The sequence below is a fragment of the Myotis brandtii genome, unplaced genomic scaffold (genome assembly GCF_000412655.1).
Source record: "Myotis brandtii unplaced genomic scaffold, ASM41265v1 scaffold566, whole genome shotgun sequence".
NCBI lineage: Eukaryota > Metazoa > Chordata > Mammalia > Chiroptera > Vespertilionidae > Myotis > Myotis brandtii.
The window spans coordinates 719504-731397 of NW_005370110.1; the positions used below are offsets into that span (position 1 = coordinate 719504).

The 11894-nt window shown below is 54.4% G+C and overlaps 1 protein-coding gene across 14 annotated transcripts in view; it reads right to left on the minus strand.

The window, feature by feature from the left end:
- The window catches only part of PLEKHA6 (pleckstrin homology domain containing, family A member 6), a 147017-nt gene that overhangs the window by 93175 nt on the left and 41948 nt on the right, over positions 1 to 11894 (minus strand). The window contains exon 1 of one of the 14 annotated variants that reach the window (XM_014549699.1): positions 11028 to 11120. The exons of the other annotated variants lie outside the window; for them this stretch is intronic. The gene's annotated coding sequence lies outside the window, so the exon portion shown is untranslated. Of the gene's footprint in view, positions 1 to 11027; positions 11121 to 11894 lie in introns of those variants that run through there. 14 annotated transcript variants of the gene reach the window in all.

Below are 11894 nucleotides of genomic sequence, written 5' to 3' on the forward strand. Positions count from 1 at the left end.
GGAGGCCCCCACCTCTTCTCCTCCATTCTGGAAAGTACTAGGTCCCCACCCCTTCCCCACATGGGCCATGATCACAGTCACTCGTCCCGCCCATGCTTGTGAAGACCTACTATCCGCAGGTGTGCTGGCCCTGGGCAGTCTCTTGGAACTGGGTCCCTGGAATAGGGGGGTGGGATGGGAAGCGGAGAGGGTCTTGGCCTTCTCTTAAAAATCCAGAATAACGCCAGCACACTGCACACCCTGCCCCATCTCTTTTGAAAAACAAATTCTCGAGCCAAATCTGGCCCATGCCAGGCAGTCAGGCACCTGGAAGTGAAGCAGGAAGCAATTCCAGGAGATCCTTGTGGCTTCTCCTCTGTGGCAAAGAACTGGGGGGGGGGGGGATCAGGGGGAGGGGCTTGGGCTCAGTCACCTGGGCTCTCAGAAGGGACAAGGCAGCTATTGCAAGGCAGAGTGTGGGAGAGTGTTAGCCAGAGGCCACAGCTGCCCAGATGACCCCTGAGAGCACCCACAGGACAGTAGAGTCAAGCAACATGGACAGATGGACAGGACTGTCCACCACATAAAGCACCACTCAGTCAAAGCCAGGGCCCCGGGCTCTCATTCTGACCCTACAGCTAACGTGCTGTGTGCCCTCAGGCAGGCCACGGCCTCTCTGATCCGCAGGAAGCTCGACCCACAGGGCCTTAAGGAGGGGGGCAAAGAGGAGCGGCAGTCAACTGTGTCCCATGCCTGCTGAAACCCTTAGAGCAACGGTTCTCAACCTGTGGGTCGCGACCCCTTTGGGGGTCGAAGGGCCCTTTCACAGGGGTCGCCTAAGACCATCCTGCATATCAGATATTTACATTATGATTCATAACAGTAGCAACATTACAGTGATGAAGTAGCAACGAAAATAATTTTATGGTTGGGTCACAACATGAGGAACTGTATTTAAAGGGCCAGAAGGTTGAGAACCACTGCCTTAAAGGGTTAAGTCCATTCTCCTGGGTGAGGCTGCCAGCCTGCTTTCCAGCCTCCTCCCCTGAAAGCCCTGACGGGTGGGTTCCCTGTGCTCCAGCCCCTGGTCATGTGATGCATTTCCAGTTCCCATGCCTGGTGCATCTCAACCTCCGGGCACACGGTTCCTTCTGCGGGGCTGCATCCCTCCCACCCCTCCCCCATCCTTTAAGGCTCAGGGCAGACCTGCTCCCACAGCTGCTCCTGACCTCCTCCCAGACCTGAGGTCCTACCTAAGCTCGGCCACCTGCTGTGTGACCTCAGGCCAGTTTCCCAACCTCTCTGGACACCACTCTTCTCATCCGTGAAGGCTTTTGTCAGAGCGTTCATTTAAAGACGAAGGAAAACAGCACGTCTGAGGCACTGACAAGAGTGCCTACATAGAGGCGTTTTTCCTCTTTGTCCAAGGCAGCTGCCCATCAAATCTTATTTTTCTTCATTCTTTGTCTACAAGTCTGTCTCCCCTGCTAGACAGTGAACTTTAAATGACCATGTCAAATTCCTCTTTCACTCAACAAATATTTAGTAAAAGTCTGCTCTGTGCCAGGCACGGTTAGGTGCCAGGATGCAAAGGGGAGAAAGGCAGTCTCGTGGTTTGGTGCCCTTAGTGCTTAGATGGGCACAGAGGGCCCAGCTGCTGCAGAGTCAGGAAAATCAGGCGCCAGGAGCTGCCCGGGGGCTCTGCATCACAGGCCTTGCCTCCTCCCCTTTCACGGGAGCTTAAAGGACATTGGGAAGAAGGAACTGAAAACATAACCATGACCTTGCTGCGTACGTTCCTATGTGCTATGTAGGCACTCTTGTCCGTACGTCGGACACACTGTTTTTCTTCGTCTTTAAATGAACTCTCTGACAAAAGCCTCCATAGATGAGAAGAGTGGTGTCCAGAGAGGTTGGGAAACTTGCCTGAAGTCACACAGCAGGTGGCCGAGCTTAGATAAGCCCTCAGGTCTGACCACCTCCTGCCCTTAGTCTCATGCTGCCCAATTTAAATGCACTAACAGATGAGGCCTGTGTGCCTAGACTTCTTTTACAAAAGGAGGAAATAATGATCTCTTAGTCTCCAGGCTCTAAACAGTATGACTTTCATTCTAGCGGCCCGGGCAGCCTTCTGGAAATGGTCTGTTCCTTTTCTTTCCCGTTGCAACCGCAGTTCCAGGCTGGCTCCCCACCCTGCCCAGGGAAGCCAATGGCACAGCTCATCCAAGAGCTGCCAGCAGCTGTTGCCACCTTTAGAGTGTCCTCAGTGGCTGCCTGACAGGTGGTCCCAGACCCCTGAAGCCTCAACCAATGTCCCTATTACCCGGCCCTATTAACCACTGGGATTCTGCCCTTATGGGGAGACAGCAGATAATGGGCACCGCGTGACCTAGTCCCCCACCACCCATAATCGCACGCCTCTCACTGCTCCTGCATTTCTCTGCCAAGCATATTCCTCTCAAGACCCAGTTGTGACTCCTGCCCATGCGGCCTCTCCGTCTGGGCTTCAAGGGTTCTTCCCCAACACGCCTGACTCCCCTCACTCTCTGCTCCTGTGAACCCCCGCTCCCAACTCCAGCGGACTGGCCTTGGGGTTTTGTAGATGCCCTTCTTATCCCATGAGTGTTGTTTCGCTAATGCAAGTTCTATTCCTTCTTCCATCCTAAACGATCTCTTCCCGGAAGCCAGCCCTCATAGACCTGCCCACCCTGATCTTGCCTTTGTTTTGCATTTCCTCGGAACGTCAGATCCTCCCTGCATTTACACTGGCTGGAGCCATTTGTTACATTCGTTCATTTGACAACCATGTCCTAAGGATCTACAACCATATGCCAGGCGTTTACTGTGTCTGCTGTGTGCCAAGCTGGACTAGGCCCTGGACATTCAGTGCCCTCCAGAGGCTGCGCTCCTGTTAATGACCTTCAGGCCCTTTCCTGGGGGGCCCGCCTCTGCACTCAGATGGGGGGCTCTGGGGACTGTCCCCTCTTTGTTCCATCCCAGCCTCTGACATTTACAAAGGACTTTTACCTGAGCAAGGTGCTTGCACATCCATCATCGCATTGCAGCTGCACGACCCCCTACTAGGTAGAATGGAAGGGGCTATGATTCCATTTGAAAGATGGAACGACTGAGGCCCAGAAAGATGAAGTGACTCCAGCAGGTTACCAGCCAGGTCCCCCGGCTCTCAAGGTGAGTGGACTTTGCACCCCACAGACCGGGACCTTAGAGAGCTAGATGGGAACAGATGATTATCCACTTCCCAACCCCTGTCAGTGCCAGTGGACGTCAAGGAAGAGGGAGACTGAAGCAAAAACAGAGGGTGTTAGAAAATGCTGTGCAACCGGGAAGTTTACACACGTTTGTCCTGTACTCCTGGCACGAAATGGGCACTCAGTACATATTTGCCAAATGAATGAACACCTTACTAGAGAGGCACATGGCAGAGGGCATGCGCTAGCGAATAATAACAGCGGTTTGAGCACACACTCTGTGTCAGGCATATTCCAACCGCAACTCACTTCACAACGTCCTCACAACGTCCAAGGTGGCTGTTTTCATCTCCCTGTTACGGATGAGACACGGTTTGAGCACACACTCTGTGTCAGGCATATTCCAAATGGAACTCACTTGACCTTCACAACGTCTCCACCACGTTCAAGGTGGCTGTTTTCATCTCCCTGTTACGGATGAGACAAAATGAGGTCCAGCACCCAAGGTGGCACCCGGAGACTGACCCCAGAGCTGTGCTCTTGGCCGCGTTAGCCAAGTCCAGGCCAGATGCTCCGGCCATCCAGGTACCACGCCGTCCTCATTACCAGCGCGCTGAGTGAGTGTTCTGGTGAGTGCTGAGTGAGGCCCGCAGTCACCCTTCTGCCCTGGGCCCCACGGTTCCGCATGAGCCTGCATGAGTCACGGTGGTAATGAGGTGAAATAAAAACCCAGCCTGGGGATTTGGAGTGGGGGGGAGAGAGGAGTGTGTTCAGCTGCACAAGGACTTCATGAGTCCTCTGCACTGTCCACACCCCAGAGTCCTGCCGCTCCCAGGGGCCTGCCCCCCAAAGAGTGGCTCTTCTCTCTGAGATATGTGTGTGTGTGTGTGTGTGTGTGTGTGTGTGTATATTATTGATCTCAGAGAGGGAGAGAGAGATAGAAACATCAATGATGAGAGAGAATCATTGACTGGCTGCCCCCTGCATCCCCCACACTGGGATGGAGCCCACAACCCGGGCATGTGCCCTGACCGGGAATCAAACCATGACCTCCTGCTTCATAGGTCGATGCTCAACCACTGAGCCACGCCCGCCAGGTATTCTCTCTGACTTGATTGCCAACAGGCCTGGTACAAGTAAAGGATTAGGAGACATTTTCTAGCATCTCAACCACGCCTGGAGGAGAGGACAGGGCTAATGAGGGCAGAGTTGTGTGTGTCACTGGGAAAAGATTTATATGTAGGATACACGGGTCCTTGGAGAATAACCCTTTTATGGGATGGGATGGGATGGGATGGGATGGGAAGATGGGGCTAGGCCAGTGGTCGGCAAACTTCGGCTTGCAAGTCACATGCGGCTCTTTGGCCCCTTGAGTGTGGCTCTTCCACAAAATACCACCTGCGGGCGCGCACATACAGTGCTATTGAAACTTCATGGCCCATGCGCAGAAGTCGGTATTTTGTGGAAGAGCCACACTCAAGGGGCCAAAGAGCCGCATGTGGCTCAAGAGCCGCAGTTTGCCGACCACTGGGCTAGGCAACTCCAGCTCTGGTGACTTTTTGGTCCCTGTCAGAAAGGAGGATGACACTTAGGAACGTCTCAGCACCGACAAGACAGGGCTGGGGCTCTGACGTCAGGTTTCTCTAACGAAATCTTCGTGGGCGGGCTGGGATTCAGAAGAGGGCACTGGGAGCAGGAGAGGCCGTCCCGGAAACACCAGAGCTAAAGCCTGTGTGCCTCATAGTGCTGAGTTCCAAGTGGGTTCTGATCTCAGTGCTTCTCTGTGACTCTGGGCCAGTAGCTTCGGACCCTTCCACAGACTTCAACTTCCCGTTTATTACAAGGGGATCCCAGCGCCTGTATGCGTCTTACCCCTTGAGATAGGGATTGCGTTAGGGTGAGGGAGACCGGGCCCCATGCTTGGAGTTCTTTAGAGAAGAGGAGACAGAAATGCAAGACCTGGTGGGAGCTCCCGGCTGCAGACAGGCAGGAGCCGCCTCCAGGCTACGCTTCAGCAGCCCAACCGCAGGCAGAGGGGACAGGCTGTTTGCTTATCTGAGAGCGCCTGGGAGATAGGGACGGCATGCCTCCTGCACCTGGGGTATGTGGCCTCAGGGTGCAGATCTCTGGGGTCAGCCCACGGAAGCTGAATGGCAGGAGGAAAGTTTCCCCGAGATTTGAGCAACACAGACAAAGGCAAACTGAGCTGGAGGGAGATGGGCAGAGAGAACAACCAGCGTGGCAGGGGGGCCAACTACCCCAGTTTGCCCAGCACTGAGGGCGTCTCAGAATGCAGGACTTTGGGTACTTAAAATGGAGAAAGTCCCAGGCCAACCAGGACAAATTGGTCACCCTACCCAAGGGCTCACACGTGAAATAGGCCTCCGGTGCCAAAGGACCCATGGGCACCACGTGAAATCTTCATGCCCAGACAGACTGGCGCTCAGGTGTCTCGACCCTGGGCACACGTTACTGTGGGCACATCCCAGCCTCGCCGGGCCTCCGTTCCCCCAGGAGATCTGGGTAAGTTTACCTTCCCGGCCGGAGGACAAAATACTCTTAGAAACTAACAGGTTTCTTGGGACCCTGAGCCTGAGAAAGGACTTTCTTGGAGTCGCCTGTGAGCAAGCCCAGGGGGAAGCCACAAAGCAGGACTGGTGTCCCGGCTGTCCCAGCGGTCACTTCGTTCTGCAAAGATCTCAGTGGCCGGGGCAAGTACAGGGTGAAGGATGGGCAGGGGGAGAAGCAAGAACAGCCATTCTCCAGGCCCCTGATGCCAAGCACAGCTGAGCTGCTGTTAACTTACAGGCTGGACAGAGCAAGGGGCAGTGCCCTGCTCCTCACCCTGCCCAGCCCCTCCCGAACTGTCCAGCTCAGTGACCTGAGCTCCCTGGCTCGACTCCACCTCATCCTCCCCACCCCCCGACCCCCAGGCTGCATTGTGGGGCAGGCTGGGCATCGACGTGTCCGGTCCTGCTGCAGCCGACTTTCTCTGCGGCCCAGGGCAGCTCCAGTTCCATGCCCCTCCTGCCAGCTGAAACCAAGCCCAGGCTCAAACTGGGCCCCGAGTTCATGAAGACCAGAGGACAGGAGTGGATACTGGGCTCCTCCTCCCCTCAAAGGCAGTCTGTCCTAATCTAGGGCCAGGGCCAGGAATAGGGCCAGGGCCAAGCCACTGAGAAGTAATAAGGGTGGAGAAAGCTCCTCCCTTCTGCCTTGGCCAACTTACAGTCATTTCTTCATTCAACCAATGTGTGACCAGTGCCCACTATGCGCAACGCACAAGAAAGAAACGGAGGTGACAGAGACTCACTCGGAACCCGAGGGGAGTGGGGACAGGGTGCAGAGAGCTGAAATCTACAGATCCTTCCCCACGCTCACCCTAGGGAGTCCATGTCTGGCTGCTCCACTCTGTCCCCATGCACCCACACAAGTGAGCACGTGCAGAGTCGGGAGATAAAAGGAAAGAGGAGAAGCCAAAACCCCAGCGAACTCACAAAGCAGAGCTCCGAGGAAGAGATAATCAAGCATTACCTCAACTTAGACCCTGTTTCTAACATGCAGTTTTTACAGCCGGAGCCCTATGGCCCACCCCTAAGGTTCAAGCTAGAAATGGAAAAGGGTCTAAGGAGATGTGTAGTCAAATTTCTTTACCTTCTCCTTGACCGGTTCATTCATTCATCCGGGTCACACTTCATGAGAGCCGTCTGAGTGCCAGCACAGAGCTAGGCACTGGGATTCAGGGCAGTTCGACCCGACCCACTCAGCATCTCCTGTCTCCATCATCCCCACTCTGGCTATGATTCCAATGGATCAGAGCCATGCGCCCTTGAACCTGGTTCCCTGCTCAAACCCCAGGGCCCTGCACTTGGGCTGGGAACAGGCCAGGCAGAAGCCCACTTTGCACAGCAGCCTCTGTCGGATGAAATTAAGGGCAAAGGAGCTACTTGGGTTTCTGCCTCCCCCCAGTCTCTCCCCTCCTCCTGCCTCCTCTGCGGGGATGGAAACTCTGCCACTCTCAGCTCACATGCTCAGCTCACAAGGCTGAGCTCCCAGGAAAAGAAGTAGCTCAAGGATGTGACAGGCAGGAGCCCAGTGAAACAGAAATACAGCATTTCATGTTGTTCCTTATGTACCAGCATCTTCCCCCCCCCTCTCCTCCCCCTGAGTATCCTTTTTCTGATGGCCAAGAAAGCAGTGCCCCTGCTTTTGTCTGCCAGCCCTCCGACTTCTCCCCACCTGGGACTGAGACCTCGCTTCCTGTTTATCCCCAGCTCCATTCCTTCCCGTATCTCTCTGAAGGCCTGCAAATGCTGTCTGGTCTGTATTGCCCAGCACAGGAGGAGTTACAGGAAACAGCCAGTGATAAGGAGCTAATACAGAGCAAACGAGCTTGGTGCCTACCAGTCTCTCCCTCTCTCTCCAGGCCCCTTCCCAGGAGCCCTCCCCGGGCTGGAGTCTCGGCCTAAGTGGGCCAGAGCCCTGTGGCTGATTGGCATGTCCTCTGCCCAGGCAGGTTGCTGTGTCTAATTGTCTAACTGCAGATTTCCGTCTCTGAGCTGCATGGGAAGATGGGCAGCAGCTGTGCCAGGCCCCAAGGGACCATAGGCTGCCGGGGAGGCGGCTTGATCACCTGGCTCTCTAGACCCGAGGCCTCAGGGGGCCTTCTCAAGGGCAAGAGACAGGCCAGGCCTCCAAAAGGGAAAAATACAAGAGCAAGTCCAAGCCAAACCCCACGTCCTCCCCGTCCCTCCCCTCTGCTCCCATTCCTAAGGACAGGACAAAGCAGGCATCAGAGAACCAGGTGGCCAGGTTTCCTTTCTCACTGTAGGCACATCTGACTCTCTGTGTTTCAGAGGGCAAGTTCCCTGACTTCTCCGGACACAACCTCATAGTTCTTAGACTCTGGGCTGGAGCCCTGGCCACTTGGAGATGACCCTGGCTGGGGTGAGAAGGGAGGAGACTGCTATTAAGTGCTGCTTGGACCTCCTTCATGATGGATTCTGGAACAAGGAGCGTACAATTCTACATCTAAGACATACGGTCAAATTTCAATCATCTGCCACTACCCTGTCCTTATGTAGCGTGTGAGGATTCTCAAAGATAGATACTGTGTCGAGCAGAATAGCTATCATTTAATGAGCACCTACTATGTGCCAGGGACTGTTTACATGATCTAAGTTAATATTCATAAGAACCCAATAGGGTCCATAGAGACACGTGCAGAGGGAAGCGAGTTAACTTGCTCAAGGCCAGGCAACTCCGAAGCGGTGGGTCAGAAACCACACTCAAGCTCCCCTCTCCACCTCTCGTGCACGCGCACACGTGCTCTGCAAACTACAGACTAGCGTACAAATAGGAAGTTACTATTAGGTAGTTGATAGTAGTAGGAGCCAGGGGTGAGTACAGGGTACAGTCAGGGAAGATCTGTGTCCGAGCACTAATCTGATTAAATATTGCTGAACTGTATTTCAGAGCTACATGGAAAAATTATCTGCAGTGTCTCAGGCTCCGACTCCCTCCATCAACACAAAGCCTTGAAATTTGACTAAATGCAGATTCAAAGGACTTGATCCAGGGCCCCCAACCTGGCATTTATGGGGTGCATGCCTTACTAACCCACACAGCGGCCAGGACGGTGGGAGCGCGCCACCCCATTGCCATGTGGTCTCAGCCTCCTCAGCAGCACCTCCCAGAGAAGGAGGCCTTTCTCCAAAGTAAGAGATCACTTACTATGGGATGAAAGAAGTAACATCTAATTAGAGAAAGTCATTAGTAGGCAATTAGCCTGTAATGAGTTAATGGATCTAGGCAATGATCACCAAGGCTGCCCAGGTCACAAAAGGAGAGACAGCCAGACACTGCGTGTCTCCCGATAGATGCTGACACCACAACCCCCAAATAAATAAATTAAAGGAACCTGAATGTGATTAAGCCTTCCATCTAGCCACACATGCAGGGCCAGTGGAACATGTTGAATGATATAATGAGGATGCAATCAGCCAGATCCAGAAGGTTAAACACTCTACAGGACAAATGAGCCAGTTTTTCCAGCAAAACATTGTAAGATAGAAAAAAAGGAGAGAAAGAATATAGATGGGTGAGCGACAACCCGTGAATCAAGAGGTCATGGTTCGATTCCCAGTCAGGGCACATTCCCAGATTGCAGGCTCGATCCCAAGTAGGGGGCATGCAGGAGTAATGATTCTCTCTCATCATTGATGTTTCTTTCTCTCTCTTCCTCTCCCCTCCTCTCTGAAATCAATAAAACTATATATATTTTTTAAATCATTGATTTTTAAAACATACATATTTATTTTTTAAATATCTATCTCTATCTCTCCCTCTCCCTTCTTCTCTCTGAAATCAATAAAAAACTATTTTTTTAAAGAGTGACTTAAGAACTATAACAACCAGTCACCATATAGAGATTTATTTGGATGCAAATTTAAAAGAAAACTAGGGGGAAACATAATAATCAGAGAAATATGAAAATTAACTGTTTGATTATAGTAAGAAATTACTAATTTTGTTTAGGTGTGATAATGGCTTTTTTAAGTCCCTCTCTCTAGGGATGAAATGATACGCTGCCCAGGATTCACTTCCTAATGATCAGAAGGTAGAAAGGACTGGGAGTAAACCTAAAACAAGATTGGCCATGAAATGACTTCAAAACTATTGAAGCTTAGACACATGGGGACTGTCATATTGTTCTGTCTACTTTATGTGTGTTTGTAATGCTCTATGATAAAAAGTTTTAAAATAGCGATCAGACCCCCCCCCCCATCATCACTGTGGTGCCATAAGCACCCCGCAGTAAGCTCCCCCGCGGCTCCCACGCTGGAGACATGATGGGAGAGGCCCCCCAGGCTGCTCCCCTTCCCAGCAGCTCCCCTGCAACAAGTAACCCTCACTTTCCACAGCTACACCCCCCTGAGGCCTCAGACAGAGGCAGGGCCAGTGCAACATTAGAGAAAGCAACCCTCCCCCGGCCCCACCACAGGTCAGTAGTGGAGACACACTTAGCCCTCCGAGGTGAAATGCCACACCCTCCTCCCCAGACCATCCTGGCTCAGAGCTGAGAACCAAGTCTTTCCAGCCCCTCATTGAACCGAGCCTCTCACTGCGTGATCGTGAAGGGAAATGGTGTCTCCGCAAGGCAGCGCCTGCAGAGGCCAGACAAGTGCCTGCTGCCTTGCTGCCGCCACTGGCGCCCGAGTGGGAACGGGGATGAGAGAAGGAAGCAGTTGTGGGAAGGACAGGCCATAGAAGAGCCAAACACCTAAGGCCGCGCTCCAGCCCAGCCCAGCCCAGCCCAGCCCGGCCCCGGGAGCCCAAGCTGTCGCCAGCCCCACCTTGGGCAAACAGCTGGCACCTCCCAGGCTGGTCCTCCCCACAGCACTTCCTGGTGCTGCTGATCACGGAGCTCATGGGAGAGGAGAGCACACGGAGGGGGAAAGGGATGGAGACTTCAGGGGGAAAGAGAGAGGATACGGGGTGTCTGGGGGAGCCCTGGGAGGGAGGGAATAGTGGGGACAGCCCTGGCACTTCCAGAGCTGAGGATATAACTGAGGAAAGGAAAGAGAAGAGGAGAGGAGAGGAGAGGAGAGGAGAGCAAGGGGAAAAGAAGCAACAGTAAGGCGTGAGGATAACTAGATGGAGCCGGAGAGTCAGAGGCCCCAGGAACACAGAACCTGACAGCCTGCCCACCCCGCTCCGCAGCCCGCCCCCTTCCCAACACAATTTCCCCCCAGAGGGTTCCCCACCCTTCCAGGCCCCAGAGGGGTGTCCGGGCACCAGCTGGCTGACACCTCATGGCCCAGCTGGTGCCTGTCCTACCTCCTGGCAGCTGCTCCTGGGCGAGACCAGTGGCTAACCCACCTGCCTCCTGAGGGCTGAGGGCTGAGGCCGGAAGGGCGGCTCCACCTCTGACCAAGTGGCCAACCCAGGGAGCCAGGGGAGCCTGCCCAGAGCCCGCCCTTGTGGGGCACAAGGCTGACGGGGACACAGTTAACTCAGCATTCATACAAGGTGCCTGTTCCATATTCATGACCACGCTGGACTCACAAGGTGACCGCCTCCCACCTCCTCACACTCGCTGACCTTCAGGGACCCCAGGGCCCCAGGGTACCTGGGAATCCACCCACGCCCGAGCCGGCCAGGCCGGCATGGTCCTCACCCGCGGGCATCGAGGAAGTGAGCCAAGTCCCTCGCTGACAGTCAAGGAAGCTCGTGACTAATCCCAGGGCTGTCCCAACTCTGAGACTCAAGTCCTGGCTCTGCCCCTGGCCGTGTGACTAAGGCAGCGCTGACCGCCTCCCAGGCTCCGTTATACAGTCCGGGTCCTCCCTCGGCTGCACCTGCAGAGCCACGCTCCAGGCTCCCAGAGGAGCGACGCTCTATAAAGGCGAGGTTTCGTTACCATAAACCAGAGGCCCCGCCACACCTCTCAGGAGGAGGCAGGTTTCTGTCAGGCTCCGCGAGGCCATCTGAATAAGGAGAAGGCAGAGGACAAGCCAGGCCAGAGAACACCCAGGCCCCCAGGCCCCGGGCACCCTGCCCAGGAGCTCCATCAGGGGGAAATGAAAAACGCTGCAAGAAAGAGTAAGGGAGGAGGAGGCAGGAGGGTGGGGCGGGGAGGCAGGATCTGGCCCTGGGACTGGTATTTGTGGGTTGATGGGGTTTCTCTAACCATCGGGGCTTGGC